The following is a 20,000-nucleotide window of genomic DNA, read 5'->3' as shown; positions in this document are numbered from 1 at the left end:
AACATTTTATTGCTGGTGGAAACATGTCTTCTGGAAATAATTTCAATTCAAACAGGTTTATGAGATGATATAGAAGTGTTTGGAGGAGGTGGAGCACACAATAGAGACATGATAACACATTAGTGCATGTTTCATTTCTGCACATATTTTTGTTATATCATTGCTTTATAATCACAATTATTCAGGCAAGATCTGTACAGGACAAGCTTCACAAAAGGGAGAAGACACACTGATATAACAGCAGGATAATGGTGTGCTAGGGAAAGGTGTAGCCAACATTTACAGCCACAGGGGTCATATAAAACTTTCAAAAACACTTTTGCATATATCTGGATTTGAACTTTGAGAGCATTCCTAGAAAAAGATCAACACTTAAGTATTATCTAAACACACCAAATAACAAGTCATACTTCACCAAGTGCCCATGTGGCAGTAGATTGCAGAAAATGAGAATGTATGAATCTTCATTACCCTGTCAACAACTGTAAACTATCCATTCAATTCTTCAGTTTAGATTAAATGGACTATACATAGTTAAGCACAGCAAGACAAAGGAAACCAGAGTAATGTGGCTGAAGGAAAAAAAACTTGCAACATTTTGCCATGAGTTGTGTACTTCCATGTAGCCTCAGTTGTATTGGTTGCCCAGTGCCAGACATTGAGCAAATACAGAGGAGGAAGACTGATGACACAAAAGGGAGAGGATGCATAGATAGGGGGATGGGGACATAGGGAACAAGTAGCTTATGGCAAAAAGCAGGATAATAATGACTCAGAACAATATCTAGCCAACAGCTACACATAGTTTACTAAAAACAGTTAGCAGCACTTAGCTAATGCCTGAATTAGAGCCCTTGAAAGAAGGCTACAAATCTATGTAGACATACAAGCATTATCTCATCATGCCAGAAATAAACTGTTACTTTGTACCACTTAAGTAAGACAACTGAAGTATATTGACAACTTATTGAAGCAGAAAACAAAGAAACAGAGACATGTGCAGAGCGGAATAGCAACAATATATTTTGTAGCACACGTAGGACCATCTGTATGGTGTATTACTCATATTAACTCATTAGTAAGCTGCCATGCTCTGTACAATAAAGGGCTTGCTATAAGGAGAAATAAGGATAGGGGAATATAGCCATCATTAGCACCTAAGGAGGATAAGGTTGGCTTACTAAGTCTCCCTGTTGGTGCAACATTGTTTTTGAAAATTATGTCTTGCTGGACTATTCAAATAGTATGTTAATGAAATGTTGTAAATGGGAAGACATACAGACATTTGCAGTTAACTATATGATAGAAATATGAAATACAAATTTGACCTATAGCTGTAATTGAACCCATGACTGCATGTAAAGACGTCAGTTATGAATACCACAGTTATCTCAACATGCTACATAATGACTTGCATCTCATTACAGCCAACAGCCTAAGAACTGTCACAGTAACTTTTTTACAGTACTGCCTTTAGTCTGTCTTTACTCTATATTCCCATAGAGCAGTGCATTTCAACACATTTGACTGAAAGTAACCAGACTACTGCAGCTGAAATTAAAATCTTCAACTTTTGCTAAAGAAAATTTAACAGTGTTCACCATCACTCAGCATTATTGTGCTATGCTAACCTCTGAAAAAATGCTGAGGACAAAAAGTGAAGGCTTTTCCATGGGCCATTTCTGGCCATATGTGTTGTATGTGAATCTATTTTCTGATCAGATTAAATGTGTGAAAAAAGGAATTGATAGGAAAGTGATGAAAATGTGGGTGGCAAAAAGAAGGTAGAACACATGGAATGAATATAGGAATTTAGAGGAGGGTAGTGGGACAGCACCATAGCTATCCACTTTTTCAGAACATAAATGTAAAATTGTATAAAGAATTTCATGCCTTTGGAGAGTCATCACATCAGGGATGGGTGACAGTAACAGAATAATGTTGTGTAGCTAATTAGACCAAATCAAGTGTGTCAATAAGACACATAGGTGAAGTGAAGAGCTATCTATGGAGCATTATTTTGTATGGGACAAATGGCCATTTTCTGTATTTTTCTATTGATAGAGGAATGTTGGGGAAGAAGCTTAGGAATGTCAGGGTCAGTTGATAGGTTAGGTTACTTAGGTTAGGTTAGGAAGTAGGCACAGAGATGCAGGACATAAAAGGCAGACAGAGATGGTGGTAGACACAGAAGATTGGTGGGCACTTTGATTAGGGATACGTAGGGGACATTGGAAGTTCACCCATATCCAGCTTGAGAACAGTGATAATCTAGTCCTCACTATCAGAACTGTCATTGCTGTCTCCTGTGTCAGCTGTCTGGGTCAGTGCCAGACATGGCATCATTTTTGCAATCCAACACAGGACCTTTTCAATCCTTCCAATTTGAGCACCAAGGACCCTCCCCATTATATCCTCCACCAGCCCTGTCAACTCCTACTCATACCACTTCTGGAGGGTACCACTGCACCAGTAGCTGGGGCAGAGCTACCTGACACAGGTGAAGCAAGTAGGGCAGAGATTGCAGAGGCAAAGCTGACAAGTTGTGAACCCCAAAAGCTGGGTGTCTATGCTGCCATCTGTGGAGGTATGGTGGACTGAGCCACAGTGGTCAGTCTACTTCTCCGTGTTGTTCATCATTTTGCTTTCAGCAGTAAGGTATGCAGACAGTAGGATGCTAAGAAATGATAAAACCACCACCAACAAAAAAAAATCAGAGACAGAATGGAGGGACAAAAATAGAGAAAATTAGATCCATGGCATGTCACATTATTTATTTTTAATAGGATTTTCTTTAATACATAAACAAATATGATAATTGACTATTATACAACTTTGCCACATCCAGATATGATGGGAAGATATTAATGTGTCATTAAATAAACAAATCTCACTGCTAGGATATAAGAAATGGCAACCTTTATTTCTCTATGATTTATAGGATAGATGCATCCACATGTAATAAATTTAAATGATCATAACCAAATTGTTCCTGACATTCATTATTGCTGTTAATATTTTAGAAATACTATCTTGTAATAAAATGCAACCGCTGTCTCTGGATACTGAACCCATGTGTGGTTAAGCTGGTGTTCTCATTGCTTAATGCAAGCAGCAAGAGCTATTGGAGAAGGCATACATGTTTGTTATCAAGGTTGAGGTATTCCTGCTGAAGATGCTAATGATTGAGGGATGGATAACAGTTATCTGGCTTGCATTTGGACCAGAAGCCTACTTACTCCTGCTTTTCTGTGGTAAGTTATTATGAAAGCATAATGAATAACTGCAGTGGATGGCTTGACAATTAATGCCATATCATAGACAAATTATGGCTCAGTATACTTGCAAAACTGAGGAGTGTTTACAGTCCTAAATATTTTCTTTCATCAGCTCAGGAGGTTCATCTTCACTTTTACAGGTCATTATAGTAGTGATAAAATTGTTCACCAGTGTGTGGAATGTCAGTTGCACTTAGGACAGTCTTGCCCAAGCTATTCCAAGCATCAGCCTTATACTATGACCCATTATAATCTCCCTGCAACAGCCTATAGCAATATCTCTCAACTGTTCAGATTTTTACAGAATGTCCAGATTTGTGCCTCATATTTTTTGATCTGTTCCTCATAAAATTTGTGGTTTTCTGGCAAATCACTAAGGGTTGAAGTAATTAAATGCTAATAAATAATGACAGACATTTGAGTTTCAGACTTTGTATCCTTCAGAAAATATATAACAATGCAAAAACTGTTATTTTAATAACTTGCTAAGTTTATAGGTGCAATATTTAAAATATGTCCCTTTTTTGGTTCTGTGTCCCCCTATTATTTCTGGCTTAAGCCATATTTCTTGTGCTGGGAGGTTAAGAGGTATGCCTATAGCTGTAGTACTTCATGAGGAGTGCCACAAAATTCCTGGGCTCCCCAACACCCTACATTTGTGCTCTCCATTGCTAGTCATACCTGCAGAAATCAATCTAGAAATATATGTCTGTGCTGGTGTCCAATTCAGATCTTGTGTGTCTTTTATCCGAGACTTGCAAAGACATGGAACTGTGAGTAATTGGATTTACTGCTTTGGGAAAGCTAATGCTCCTGGTAATTAAATTATAGAAACCATACCCTAAGTGTTGACCCAGTGGTACAAGATCTGGGTACTTAGGTTGATAGCAGTCTGAACTTCGACCACCATGTAACCACAGTGGTAAGGAAATCCTTACTATGTGGCACATCTCATAAGTAAGGGCATTGCATCTAGATGTAAGGATGCTATAATTCCATTATACTTGGCCTTCATCAGACACCTACAACAGTTGGAGAGTCCACAGGTTTCTCACAAAAAAAATACAAAGGACACAAAACAAGTCCCACACAGAAAGACTGAAAGCCCTGTCACTGTATTCAACCTCCTAAAGGCTACAAAGAGATGACTTGTGCCTGGTTTACATGCAGTTTCTTAGCTAGCCCTGATGGAAATGCTATACATTCATGTCACTCACTCCAGGGATCTTAACCTAGCCAGTGACATAAGCAAATAATGCTGGAGAGGTAGATACATCTTCCAGAGACAACCCCTTCTCTGTAACAAGCTTCCCATTCATTTGAAGAAGAGCACCTCCCTGATCCTCTTTAAATGCAACCTAGATCAATAGATCAGTGACCTTAAATTCACTCCTGGGGTGGTGCCCATGTGTCTCATGGATGGGGTAGATGGTATTAATTACCATCAATTCATACTTTGCTAGCTTACATACTGACAAGTGGGTCAACTCAGGATAAATATGGCTAGGTTTGTAAGGGCTCCTGGGCCATTAATCCATTAACTTCATATGCATCTATGAACCTATGAATCAAATCATTTTAATTATTTCAATTCTGCTTAACACATTCCATCCAGTACAGCTCACTTGAGTGTGTACCATTAACTCCCAGTGGATGTGGCTTGAGCCTTTAAAAAATGAAGCTATCATCTTACAATTCTAACAAATACTCATTGCAGAGGTCAAATATCAATACAGTTGTGTGTGCCATCATGGATGCTTTAAGATAAAATATTCTGATACCTTGTATGTAGAATGTTTTGGAATTACTAATGCAAATATAAACAAGCAATATCTGATGCCTAGAGGAGCAGTATGAGGTAACTGCAGAAACGCTTAGATGCACACTCAGCTGTAATGAGTTAAATATTTGAGTTTCACTTATAGTGATCTGTGTGGTCATACTACTTTGCACTTTTCTGCCCTATTCTATCTGTTTGCATTTTTCAGTTTGTTCTATGACCTTAGTCTTGTAATGTAATTAGCAGTTGTAGGAAGATTATGTTTCTGCATTATTCTGCACTTCAACCCTGCCGGGCCATAGTCTTATAGTTTAATTCACTGTTGTGTCAGAACTGTGTAATTCTGACTGATTTTGAGCCTTAATCATGTTACTTAAGACCAAGGTGGAACATTTCAAATCCCCCATGTTAAAGGATACCGCTGTCCAAGCTGCAAAATCCTTTGCTAATGCACTCTATGGGCACCTACAAGAATGCATGGATCATGCTATCCCAAGCAAAATCAAGACTCATTCCTCCAAGAAAAGGAAACCAGTCTGGTGGACCCCTGCCATAAACAAGCTATACAACAGAAAGAGGAAGCTAGTTCAGAAAAGAGTAAAATCACAAGAAGGGAAGACATCCCTGATCAGTATCAGCAAGAAACTATGATCACTCATAAAATCATCCAAGGCTAGCTTCGAAAGAAAAATTGCTAAGGACTCCAAATATAACCACAAGGCATTCTTTAGCTATGTCAAGAATCTAAGTGGCAACCCTCAGATCTGCTCAGAGTTAGTGCAGAATGACACAAAATCCACTGAACTGACTGATATAGCCAACATCCTGGCAGACAGGTTCAGTGCAAACTTCACCACCCTCTCACCCCCAAAAGGGCCCATAACTATACCAGAAGAATGTGGTGTCCCTAAAAATCACAGGCACTCAGGTTAAAACAGCCCTATCCAAAGCCACAAACACAGCATCAATGGGACTGGACAGTGTCCCAGGCTGCGTCCTACATGAGCTCAAAGATGAACTAAGCTCTCACCTAAACACACTGTTCAAACTCAGCCTCTCCACAGGCTACATGCCCATAGAGTGGCGCACAGCAATGGTTATTCCACTCCACAAAAGTGGAGCCACAACAAACCCAGGGAACTATCGCCCTATAAGCTTGACTAGTTTGGTCTGCAAGGCTATGGAGCGCATCATCATGGATCTCATTAACAGAGACATTGGAAACCTCCAAACACTGGACCCTACCCAGTTCAGCTTTGTTAAGGGCAGATCATGCCTCCTAAACCTGGTGGACTTCTTTGAGACAGTTACCAAGTATAGATGAGGGAAAGGTGGTCCACACAGCCTACCTAGACCTCACAAAGGCCTTTGACACCATTCCCCATTCAGGTATTATAGACAAGCTCACCAGCCTGAATATAAACCCCTACATCATGAGATGGGTTGCCAACTGGCTCACAGACAGAACCCACATGGTAAGAGTTGTGGGAGCTAGGTCTGACCCTAAACCGGTTACAAGTGGCATTCCCCAGGGCTCAGACCTAGGACCCCTCCTGTTTGGCATATACTTCTCAGAGGTACAGGCAAGCACAAGAGGACTATGGCTGACCAAGTTCACAGATGATTGCAAACTAGGGGCTATAATTGATTCTCCGGCTGACACAGACATCCTCCAAAAGGGTCTCACTGAGACAGATACCTGGTGTCAAAACCATGGCCTCAAGCTAAATGCCAAAAAGTACATAGTCATCCCCTTTGGAAAAAACAAAGTACCCACAAACTAGCACATAGGTGGTAGCCCCCTAAATACTGAAGATGTAATAAGGGATCTGGGGATCCAAGTAGATAGTAACGTCTCCTTTGATAATCACATTGCCAAAGTGGTTAGAAAATCCTTCTATGTGGCCCATCTAATCACAAAAGGGTTTGCATCCAGATAAAAAGAGGTCATTGTGCCCCTCTACCCATCACTCATCAGACCCATCATAGAGTACAACTCACCATTTGGGCTGTACCTTACAAGACACCTGCAACAGCTGGAAAGACCACCGAAGTACCTCACCAATAGGATCACTGGCCTCAAAGAGATGCCCTATGCAGCTCGACTGAAGAAACTCCAGCTGTACTCGGTTGCATACCACCTACTCAGAGGTAATCTCTGGCTGACATACAAGGCCATGTCCAACCCAGAATTGATGGACATGCTCCACCTAAAGAAAACCATATCCCCTTGAGCCACATGCTCTAGTGATCTAAACCTCACCACAACAATAAATAGGACGTGTTGGAGGGATAGATTCTTGCCCCAGAGACTTCCCATGCTCTGGAACAAGAGTCCAGTCTACATTAGGCAGAGCTCCTCGCTAACCCTCTTCAATAGAAACCTTGACGAGTGGATGGGAAGCAGAAAGTTTACCCCGGAGATCACTTCAATAGCTCTGCTGGACAGAGGCAAAGGGAACTAATCTAAGAGGGTGGCAAAAACCAACACATTCCGGCTAGGCTTATAAATGCCTTCAGGCAGATAGCCTAGTACCTACCTATGAACTTATGAACCTATGAACATTGAATTTTTAACCATATAAAGTGTTATTGGTAAATTTCTGTGAAGTCTGGTGCCTTAAACTGTAGTGAAAGGTCAATAGTAAGAGAATTGTCTCTGCTCCAGTTTTTGCTTTGGTGATTTTATAGTCTGCTACTGTTCTACCTACCTAAAGTTGTATTCTATGTCTGCCCTATCTCCTACTAATATATTAAGCTAAAGTGTTTGAAACAGCTCTAATATTGCCTTTATTTGATTGGATAGCTTTCTAGCTAGCATCTTATTTCCAGCACAGAGCTATCCACCCATTGTCTTTTATCCAAGACTTGGAGAGGTGTGGAACTGTGACTAACTAGCTTTTCAAAAAAGGAAAGAGAATGAAATTATTTTAATTATTTTAATTCTGCTTAAGTATTTGAGTTGCACTTATAGTTACCTTTGTGGTAATATTACTTTGTACTTTTCTGCTCTGTTCCACCTGTTTACATTGTTTAGTTTGCTTCGGGACCCTAGTCTTGTATTTCAATTAGCAGTTGTGGGAAAATTGTATATCTGCATTATTCCACACTTCTATTTTCACAAGTAGAATTACTTGTAAAAGATGTTTTTACTTTAAACCCTTCAGGCTTTAGTCTAGTAGTTTAATTCACAGTTGTGGGGAACTATTTACTATGGCCAGATTTTGAGCCTTAGTAAATTTTTTTTTTGCATTTTTTCATAAACAGCATTATTGGTAAATGTCTGCATAATTTGGTGCCTTAAACTATAGTAGAAGGGAAGGCCAATAGTGAGAGAATTTTCTTTGCTGCAGTTTGTACTTCAGTGCTTTTATAGTCTGCTTATTTTTTACTTGATTAATGTGTCTGCCCCATCATCCATTAACACATTAAGCTAAAGTATCTGAAATAACTTCAATATTATGCTTATTTACTTAGATGCCACTCTAGATAGCCTGCCTGTTCTACTGAACTCACCCTTTTTGCTGTTTGTTGTTTTATAAGACTGTGTATCTGACCTCCATCCTTTATGATAATCTGATTTTCAAAGTGCCTTCTTCCCGTGTTTCATTGCTATTGACTGTTGTATAAGCTATTTATGCACTCTTCCCACTCATTGTTTTGCACAGATCCATTATACTGAGTGACCATCCACACCAGTATTGCTTTTGAGTAAACCTGCTTTACTACATATTGTCTCCTGCTCCCTTCTTCACTAATTTCTTTATTTCTATTAATTCTTCTCCCCTGGCTTTCTCTCTAAATATACCATAAGCCTGCTTTTCTCTCACTTTGTACTGCAATTCCTGTTTGTATTATACTAACTTACCTTTAATTTCTCTATTAAACTGGCTAAAATTTCTCTGTTAAGTCATTGTCATATAACTTGTAACTGTTCTTAACCAATGTTTCTACATTATGTCTAATTTGGTATAATTTCTTTAACTGTATTTGTTTTTTTGTATTATTTTTAAAGATTGCAAAATTATTGTTCTTAAAATGTTTTGTAATACTTTGGAGCTTTCTTGTCGAAGCCTGCACTGAAAAAGGGCTTCTACCTGGTCGGAATTTCCTGGTATCTACCCAGTCTGACTTTCCCCGGTGATCAAATGTCAACAAATATACAAATACATAACATTTGGATAAATAGGATGAACTGTGGCACATTTTGATGTTGGGATTTATCCATAATCAAAATTGTGTTTTACCAGCTTGGACTTAAACTCATGGGATAAAGAATGTAAAAACTGAAACTTAGCTTATTAATTCTCATTGCTACAGAAGAGCTTCCTTTTAAGCATGGTAATTAGAGATATAATGATTTTAGAATGAATGGAATATATTTCAGAGAGGCCTGTACATGTCTGACTTTAAGTAGTCCTGGGAATGCATTGTAAAAGGTAACATTTTTAAACACATTTCAGATAGATGGAGTTGCATGATCTGAATAATACAGTTAGGGTGTGTTACATATATGTTTCACAAGAGACACTGTCCTAAACACATAATTAGGATATGCGACGAGTAATGATTATTATAAAAAAATATATAGTGACAATCATACATATGCAATTACATTTTAAACTAAATAGCATCATTGCCATGTTTAAAAAATTGTACACACATTACCTTGAGGTTATTAGTGAAGCATTAATGATATATGCTAAATATAAAACTTTAATCATGCAAGCATTATTGATACATTGCTTTCAATAAACACAGTTATCATTCACATTTGTCTCTTGTTTTACATTCTTAATCAAAATCTTGTTAGAAATGGGATTTTGACTCCGTTTATAAAAGTATCTTTTAGCTGGATTCAAACCATTAATCACCGGCATTATCTAAAGTCATCTCACTTAAACCTTGTGCCTCAGACATAGGAAAGTCCCAGGTAGAATTTATGCACTCAGTACTGTCTATAGTGCTGACGGCCACGTAACACCATCAGACTTGTTGTGCTACATAAGGCAGCCTAAACTAAAATGTTCACTTTTTTCCTTAGGCAGTGAACCATGTTTGCTCACTGCTGAACAGAGAGCAAATGCAAAACACATTAGAAAACATATATGAGAGACAAAAAAAGCTAAGAGTAAAATTAAATCAATCAATGGGTATATATCTAGTAATGACCAGAGCAAAACATGCATTACAGTAAGACATTCATCCTTCTCATATCTCCTCTCAACATCAGAAATGTAGTTTGTGGGACATATTAGCTGACTTGTAGTTAATGACAAATAATATGAACATGGACAGACAATGGCTCACATGTTCTTAGCAATACTGACACTAGTTGAATTTTTCACAACACAGTGATAAGAATAAATGTGTGCAAATATGTATTCATCCCCTTTTGTAAAATGAATAATTATCTGTTTTCAAACCCTGCATTACCTGTTGTATTTCTCTCAATTAACTTCACTTGTACCTTGTGCCATGGGGATAGTTATCTGAGATGTTGAAGTTATTCACTAGGTACTGTCCAGACTATTGATGTCCATACACCATTGCCAGACATGTTTGTGCTACAGAAGCCAACCCAAATTAAAATTTTCACTTTTTTTTCCTTTGGCAGTGAAATGTATTTGCCTGCTGCTCATTGTCATGCAAATGCAAAAGGCACCAAAGTAATACATAATATGAAATTGTAATGAAAGTACAAAACAAATATGAATATCTTGCAACATCATAATTTGTGTTACACCTCACGACTGGTTCAGGTAAAGATAATACTCATCCTGTTCTTAAATATCTCTTCTCACAATTTAGAAGCTATTTCTGACATCATGTATAACAAACGTTGTCATCAGTAAGAAGTATAGATGATTTCATACTACAACACACTATTAACAGCAAGTCACAAGGACTATAGGTAACATAGTCAGCATTTACCACACACACTTAAGGTGCTTAAGTCATCTTCCAAAATGTGTCTCTGTTCTTGCAGCTGACACCATTATTAAAATTATCCTTACTAACAATTTAAACCCGACAGCAAATTTGTGTTTCCTCCAAAGTTAATATATTTACAGCTTGTGCTACAGACACAGGTAGATAACAGATGCATTTTATGCAATAATTACAATTTGAAGTGCTGACAGATACAAAACAATGCCAGGCTCATTTGGACTACATAAGGCAGTCTAAACTAAATTTTTGCCCAACAATGTCAGGCTCATTTGCACTACATAAGGCAGTCTAAACTAATTTTTTCACTTTTTACCTTTGGTAGTGATCACTATTTGAATGCTGACAATCAGCACAGACATGTAGACTACAAAATAAAAAAAAATACATTTTGAGAATAATTGAATATGATCGCTGTACATGATTTGAACACTGCATCATTTGTCTTATTTCTCTCAATTCATTTCATTTATAACATCTGTCAGGTAAATTCTCTGCAGTCATTACGATTCCGGGTGGTGATGGCTGGGCACCAAACCCAGACTTATTTGTGCTACTGAAGGTAAGCCAAAATAAATTTCTCACTTTTTTTCCTTAATACATGATTGCTCACTGCCAAGAGGACTGCAAATGCAAAAGGCAATATTAAATAAAGAATTTTCAAAAATGTTTTTGGATATCAATTTAAAGGAATATGAAATGAACCAAAGAGTATATCTAGCAATGAGCAGAACTACTAGAGCATTACACTGACACATTCAGCCTTCTCAAGTCTCCTTGCTACATCACTAATGTCATTTATTTTTGACAGTATTAGGACTTTGGGAAATGTCATGGGAATAGAAAAGGGGACAGGGAACCACAGAATGCTTTTAACAGGGGAGAGACAACTTGAATTCTTAATCTCAGAACTGCCCAGATCACTGAGGAAAGTGCACCAATGCCAATCTCGAATGCTATATTGATGGCATTCCAAATTATATTGATCAGTTTTTACCTTAGGAAGTGAACTGCCTTTCACTGAACTGACCGCTGCTAGTCAATGGAGCAAAATGTCAAAGAGAGAACAAAAGATAAAGAAAAAAAAAACAGTTTGAAACAAGTACTTCTGACATCTGCTCAACTTTGTTATCTTGTATTAATAGCCTTATATGGAGTTGAACCACCAAGCAGGGCATTGAGACAATCATTTCAAATTATTTCCCATATTTACCAGAGACAAAGGTATATATTAGCAATTGTTTGATTGGGACTGTTATAAATGTGCCTGTAAATTCACTGTTTTTTGTATTCTGACGAAGTCTACGGATGAAAGCGGACAATAAACTACAGTACGCTAAGTTTATTTGATTTGCCTCCTCTTGGTGCTTTGTTTAAGGAGAAAAAGTGCTTAGATGTATTCAAAATTTGACATTATATCAAGGCGCATTAAAAGTGCAAAAGAAACAAGTTATGAAAGTTGTCCTTTCTCATTTGCCAGTAAATATGTGGATGATTTGGGAGATTGGCAACCATGTAATCACACAAAAAGACTGCAAACACTGCAACTGCATTCCTCTGTTTATTTATGGTGCCTCATTTCCTTATCTGTGCTTTCCTAACAGCAATGCTATCTCATTTTTATTGCATATGGTGTCTGCATCGGTGATTAATGTACTCCTTGAATATGCACAACATTTCTTCAAGGTAGTAACTGTGGACATTAAAACAGCATTCGAATGTTAGAAATGTTGGTCTCCAAACTCAGTCAGTGTACTTTCAGACTTTTTGGTAAGTATTTTCCTGACTCACCACCAGTAAGTGTACAGCAAATAGGGGAGGATGTGAAACACTGATTGTTCCCACAGTCAGACTAATCATTGATACCTGCAAGCCAGTACCAGGTAAGGCTTCTCAGTACTCATGCTTGCAGTGCTAGGGCATGTGCATGGAGTCTTGTGGCACCTTACACCATTTTTATCTAAGAACTGACCCAACTGTTTGTGATTTGGAAACTTATGTAAATAGTAACCTGATGTTCAACCAACATGTGCCCATTGTCCTAAGAAAGTCCTTTTATACTGCACAACTTATAAACAAACAGATTGTGGTGTGATCTAGGGATGTTATTGTTCCCCTTTACTTAGCCCACATTAGGCCAATCATTGAGTCTAATGTCCACTTTGTATCTGTCCAGACACATGCAACTACTGGAATGCCCACAGAGATACCTTACTGAAAGGATGCAAGGCCTAAATACTATGTCCTACCTGAACTGATTTAAAGCCAATATACTTGGTATCCTACAGACTGTTAAGCAGTGACCTGTGTCTGGCATACAAGGCATCCTCTGACCCAATATTGATGGATTTACTGCACATCGGCAAATCAAATGACATCATAAATACTCTATCAATAGAATGGTTGAGTAGAACAGGTATATGTTGCAGAGGATACCACTTCTCTGGAACAGACTCCTCCTTTGTTTAAAAGAAAATGCTCATCCCTGTCCATATTCAAACACAACTTGGAACTATGGCTGGGTAACAGAAATTTTACCCCAGGACTGCCCCTTGTGCTACTAATGGCAAAGGTAGCTCCTAAATGCTTTATTTCATGCATGAGCCCCCTCAAATTATCTATGTTATGATCCCAGTTATTTTCACTAGGGGTCATATACAATTATTGAGCATAAGATATCCCACTCACCAGGCTAAACAAGGAGAAGGTTACTGTCAGCTGCCTGTCAGGTGCCAGGATCCGCCACATAACCCACGCACTCAAGTCACTCCACAACAAGTACAAATATGACTCTGTCATTGCCCATGTTGGTGTGAACGACCTGAGACATACCTCCCTGGACTACATGAAAAGAGACATGGAAGAGCTCTTCAATCTTGTAGCCCAGGCAGGTATGACCTTAGCCCTGAGTAGCATTCAGCCATAACCCAGAATGATGCCGCAGTACAAGGACAAAATGATTGACTTCAACAATTGGCTAAGCTTCTGGTGTCATTCTAAAGGGATCCAGTATCTGTCTGCCTGGGATGACATGGTCAACAGACCACGATGCTTTGCCAGAGATGGCCTGCACCTATCACCCCTGGGATTCCGGATACTGGGTAAGGTTCTTGCCGCCCCTATAGTGCCTTTTTAGGCAAGGTTTAAATGACAAATTCACCACCATAACAGGAACATGCAAGCTAAAACTGAGGGTGATGCTACTCAATGCTAGAAGTCTAAATCTCAAAATGCACTCACTCGAGGCACTACTTAAATTGCAGAACATCGATAGCTGTGCAGTGACTGAGACCTGGTTCAAGGCTCCAGAGAGCACCCCTGCACTACCAGGCTATAACTCATACCACTCTTTTTGGCCATGTAACCTGGACCGGAACACCAAAGGTGGAAGTGTGTCCATATTCATTAAGGATATCCACACCTCCAGGTTAATTGCTCAGCATAATGCAGCCGAGGTTATCCAAGTGCAACTAACTCTGGGCAAAACTGCAATCCAAATTGTAGCTTGCTACAGATCCCCCACCATGCCCCAGGATTCCCACTCCTCTTTTCTTGATGTACTGGAAAATATTAGGGTTCAACCAAACACCCTAATAATGGGCGATTTCAACTACCCCACCAGTAACTGGGAAAACTACTCATGTACCAACTCCTTTGTTCAAAGCTTTCTGGAATTCGTAAACTCCAATGCCCTGGATCAACTTATCCACACCCCCACCAGGGGCAATGATATCCTTGATCTAATCATTATCAACATGAGTGACCGGTGTTCCACACCTGAAGTCAACGCCTCATTGATCCGATCCGACCATAAACTAATTAACCTAGATATCCACATCCTGCCCCCCCCCCACACCCCCATTAAGGAAGCCATGGTAAAATATTTCTCCAAAGCAAACTTCATGCTTCTTAAGACAGAAGTGGTGAACTTCGTGATACCCATACAGATGGACAATACAGTTACGACTACTGAATCCTACACAATTGCACTTTATAAGTACTTACATGAGTGCATGGATCGTGCTATCCCAAACAGAACCAAGACGCTATCCTCCAAAAAAAGGAAGCCAATCTGGTAGTCCTCTGCCATAAACAAACTGTACGACAGAAGGAAGAAACTGTTGCAAAAGAGAGTAAAATCCCATCAGTGGAGGAGCTCCCTGGTCAGCCTCAGTAAGAAGCTGTGATCCCTGACAAAATCCTCCAAAGCTAGTTATGAAAACAAAATCACCACTGATTCTAAACACAACCACAAAGCATTCTATATAGCTATGTCAAGAATCTCAATGGCAACACTCAGATCTGCTCTGAGTTACAGCACAATGGCACTAAATATACAGACACAACTGATATTGCCAACATCCTGGCAGATAGATTCAGTGCTAACTTTACCTCCCTCTCATCCCCTAAAGAGCCCATCTCTGTATCGGAAGAATGCAAAGTTCCTGTAATCACTGCTGCACAGGTAAAAACCACACTCTCCAAAGCCAAGAACACAGCATCCATGGGAACAGACAACATCCCAGACTGCGTTCTACATGAACTACAGAACAAACTGGCACCCCACCTAAGTACCATGTTCAATCATAGCCTCACCTCAGGCTTTGTGCCTGCTGAATGGTGCACAGCGACATTTATCCCACTCCACAAAGGGGGAGTCACCACGCACCCCGGGAACTACTGCCCCATTAGCCTGATGAGTCTGGTCTGCAAGGCCATGGAATGTATCATCATGGAACTTATAAACAAAGACATTGGTAATCTCCAAACTCTAGACCCCACCCAGTTTGGGTTTGTAAAAGGCAGATCATGTCTTCTAAACCTGAATGACTTCTTTGAAGCAGTCACCAAAGCCGTAGACAAGGGTAAGGTGGTTCACATAGCCTATCTAGATCTTGCCAAGGTTTTCAACACCATCCCCCACTCTGGAATTATAGATAAACTCAATAAACTAGGTATAAATCCCTATGTCACAATATGGGTTGCCAACTGGCTCACTGACAGAACCCACACTGTGAAAGTAGCAGACTCCAGATCCGACTTCAGACCAGTGACAAGTGGAGTACCACAGGATTCAGTCCTGGGTCCTCTCCTGTTTGGTATCTACTTTGCTGATGTACAGGCTAACACAGAAGGTCTTTGGCTAATGAAGTTCATTGATGACTGCAAACTAGGAGCCATAATCGAAACTCCTAATGATGTGGACATCCTACAAAAGGGCCCCACTGAGACAGATGCCTGGTGTCAAAGCCATGGCCTCAAGCAAAATGTCAAAAAGTACATTGTTATCCCCTTTGGAAAAAACTCTGTACCCATGAATTACAACATAGGTGGTAGTATACTTAACACCGAACGTGTGATAAGAGACCTTGGGACACAGGTGGACAGTAGTCTCTCCTTTGATAATCACATCGCCACAGTAGTCAGGAAATCCTTCTACATAGCACACCTCATCACAAAAGGTTTCTCATCCAGAAAAAAGGTAATTGTTCCCCTCTACTCATCACTCATTGGACCCATTATAGAGTACAACGCCCCTTTTGGTATGTACCTCACAAGACATCTACAACAACTGGAAAGACCGCAGAAATACCTCACAAAGAGGATTACTGGCCTCAACCAGATGCCCTATGCAGACCGTCTCAAAAAACGCCAGCTATTCTCCATCACATATTGCCTACTCAGAGCTGATCTCTGCCTAACATACAAAGCTATGTCAAACCCAGAGCTGTTGGACATGCTCCACTTAAAGAAATCCCAATCCCTCTGAGCTACATCCTCTAGGGACCTAAACCTTGTCACCACAATAAACAGAATATGCCGGAAGTATAGATTCCTGCCCCAGAGACTTCCCATACTCTGGAATAAACAGCCTATCTATATCAAACAAAGCTCCTCATTATCACTCTTCAAGAAAAATCTTGATGACTGGATGGGAAATAGGAAATTCACCCCGGGGATCACTTCTGTGGCTCTGCTCGACAGTGGCACAGGAAAATAATTTTCTTGGGTGGCAAAAGCCAGGGTACCTTTTTGGCTGGGCTTGTATAGGCCCCAGGGCCAATAGCCTAGTACCTACCTATGAACCTATGAACCTATAAGATAGGGAAGGCCAATGTAACACCAAATGAAATAGGTTAATTCAAGCACAAAAAGGGAAACTATTTAGGCTTAAAATGGCCCTCAAGGGCATCTACACTAGTACTTGCTTAGGAACCTTCCCTGCAATTAGTGCAGATTGTGATATTCTAGAATGCTAATGATGTAACACCTCATTTATATACTCACAGTGCTCAGAGGGCTGAATCTGCAATATATAAAGGTATTGCACATCTAAGGAACTTGTATAGTAGTAGGAAGATTGGCTACATAGATCTTGATACTGCTAAACATGCTTTGAGGAGATTTATTTACTTTTTAAACTGCATTCTTGGCAAGGTATGCTGCTTTTTTTACAGAATACTTTTAGTGTCCTTAAGGGTGGATTTCAGTGCCCAGTACAACCATTGTTTTATCTGCTTTCATTTTCTTTATGATTTACTGTTAGCATAGCATCTGTATCAGTTATTTGAATGCATTTCAAAGTTTGGTAAAGAATGCTACCTGACATAATTGTGTAGGTTTTATTTTCTGGGAATTTCAACAGTTATTGCAGATGAATGTAGTATAACTTTGTAGCAAGGTCAGGTATTTTTCCATGTGTAGACCAAAGAATGTGCTAATCTTACCTACCAGGCTGCTGTCCACACCAATGGAGTTGGCACTATAATACGTTTCTCCATTTCTACTTCTACATTGCAAATTAATATTGCTAATGCTGTGATGCATTACACAGTCACAACGCTGTTGTCTACATTATAGAACTGTTGTAATTGTTGTTATTTTAGGAATTTGAGGGGTGGCTGTCTTAACTTGTGTGTAGTCATAGGGGACATTACTGTTTCAATTGTTGTGTGTATGATGGATGTATGCATTCATACACAACAGAGTCTGCAACTATCCTGTCTGTATATTATAAATTGAATTTTCTGTCTCTTTTATGTTTCATCTCATACAAGGATATGGCACCCAGGACATCTGTACCCAGTAAATTGCCATACATTGATGCAAAAATGAGGCCATTATCTAGGCCTTCCATTGCCATGGAGCTTTTCTTTTAGGCAGAAGTATAGGTGCTGAATTTGCCCATGACAAGATATGGCAGAAAGTACTCGATAACATCAATGCTGCCAGAGTGCATGGGAAAACTTACTCCTAGATACAACATAGGGCAAGTAATCGAGCCACCTCTTCCTGCTGTTGTTACCCACAACAGGTGGCTACAGGGGGTGGTTCTGCTACTGAACTACCAGTGACTAAAACAGAGAAGTTCATGTCCACTGACAGCGATCCAGAAAGCTTGGCATAAGGTTCACACAAAATCCTTAATGTTGGTGCTGATGTGGACAACAGACCCAGAGTGTCTCAAACAGAACTTCCAGGTATGCAAAATAAAAAAAATGTAAGCGTCATTCTATATATCTTTATATGCATAATTTATATGTCTGATATATCTAGAGCCAGTGATAAGTATGAGTTAGATGACAGTACGAGAGAGATAGTGGAAGAAATCTTAGGTGCATTCGACTGGTCATACTTTTTTATGAGATGATTCTTAATCTGTACATGTTAAAACGATTGTTCTCTGTTTCTTGTCTCAGTTGAATCGTGATACTTATCAGCCTTCTTTCTTGCATACAGGGACATCTAGACTACAGTCTTTAAGACCACCTGCACATGGTAAGTACACATTTCTTAAATTAGATTTAGGTCTAACTGGTTAATATTTGTAGTGCTTTAGCATCTATTATAATTTAACAAACCTTTCGTATAACAAAGTTTTGATTATTTTCATTCCATATTTCTCTCTGTGTTGTGTTTACTGCTTGTTATCATAGGTAATCCTGACAGTGGCACTGTGGAATTCTTACAAGCTGATGTCAGAGTACTGATAGTCTCTGATAAGCAGACGAAAAGAAGCCCAATGCTGAGAGTAAGAACACTTTTAATTCCAAAAAACAGATAAAAACAAATAAAAACAGGTAAGCACTTTCATGATTGCTCGTTTCTTCAGACCTTAACAAACAGTATGAAAAAACAGGCCTTTAAATACAAAAAACTTCCAGTTAATTAAAACCAATTAAAACTGTTGGGTGTTAACACTTATCAGTGAACTAAGCCTCTCTTCTTTAGGAGAGGCTATAATGCAACAGCACTATTCAAACCAGGTGGCACATATGCTTTAAAGTTGACAATCCATTTTAACTCAGCAAATTCAGTCTCATTACTCAAATCTCCTTCCCTTAAACTTTCATTTAATTTCTGTAGTACCAAGAACTTAAAGCTGTGACTCATACCAGCTTCAGATACTTGTTTCGCTAATGCATTTGTTAATTTATTGTTTCGTATATCACGCTATAGAACAATTTCCTAAGTTTTGTTTTAAAAATACCAAGAACTTAAAACAGCAACTCTGTTATACACACACTGAACCATATAGGCATCTTAGCTCCCAGCGTAAGGGCACTCATGCATGCTGGTCTTGCAAGGCATGCAGTTATATATGGTCTACACACTTGATTATGCATCCATTCAGTATGGAACCTATGCATCTGTCCTCTTATGCAGATTGTTGTACAAAGAATTTGGTCTATATTGCTATGTGTAATGTATGTGATTCATATTACATAGGAAAGACAAATCGTATGCTTAAAGGGACAATCCCAGGGATTTTTTTGTTTTGATCCAGCCTTTGTTTACTTTTCAAGTTTGCCTTTCTGGGCATGCTCACCTGTGGCTGAGGGGGGTAGGGGAAGTGTGCCTGCAGGAAGTTTCAAAGGAGTTAGCCACATTCCATCTCAAATTGCAGCTCTACTGACAACAGCTTTCCACGTGAGCCATTCATTGGTCTAAGGGGTAAGTGTGCCTGCAGGAAGTTCAATTACCCACTTCCC

At 39.2% G+C, this 20,000-nt stretch overlaps 1 long non-coding RNA gene across 1 annotated transcript in view; it reads left to right on the top strand.

The window, feature by feature from the left end:
• The window catches only part of LOC122808064, a 119,255-nt gene extending 100,470 nt beyond the window's left edge, over window positions 1-18,785 (top strand). The window contains exon 3 of the long non-coding RNA XR_006365777.1: window positions 18,748-18,785. This is a non-coding gene — a long non-coding RNA (uncharacterized LOC122808064). The remainder of the gene's footprint in view (window positions 1-18,747) is intronic.
• The last annotated feature ends 1,215 nt before the right edge of the window (window positions 18,786-20,000 follow it).

This window comes from Protopterus annectens, chromosome 8.part0 (assembly GCF_019279795.1).
Source record: "Protopterus annectens isolate FY-2018-M chromosome 8.part0, PAN1.0, whole genome shotgun sequence".
NCBI lineage: Eukaryota > Metazoa > Chordata > Ceratodontiformes > Protopteridae > Protopterus > Protopterus annectens.
Note: the sequence above shows the minus strand (reverse complement) of the source record. Positions and strands in the feature narration are given on the sequence as shown.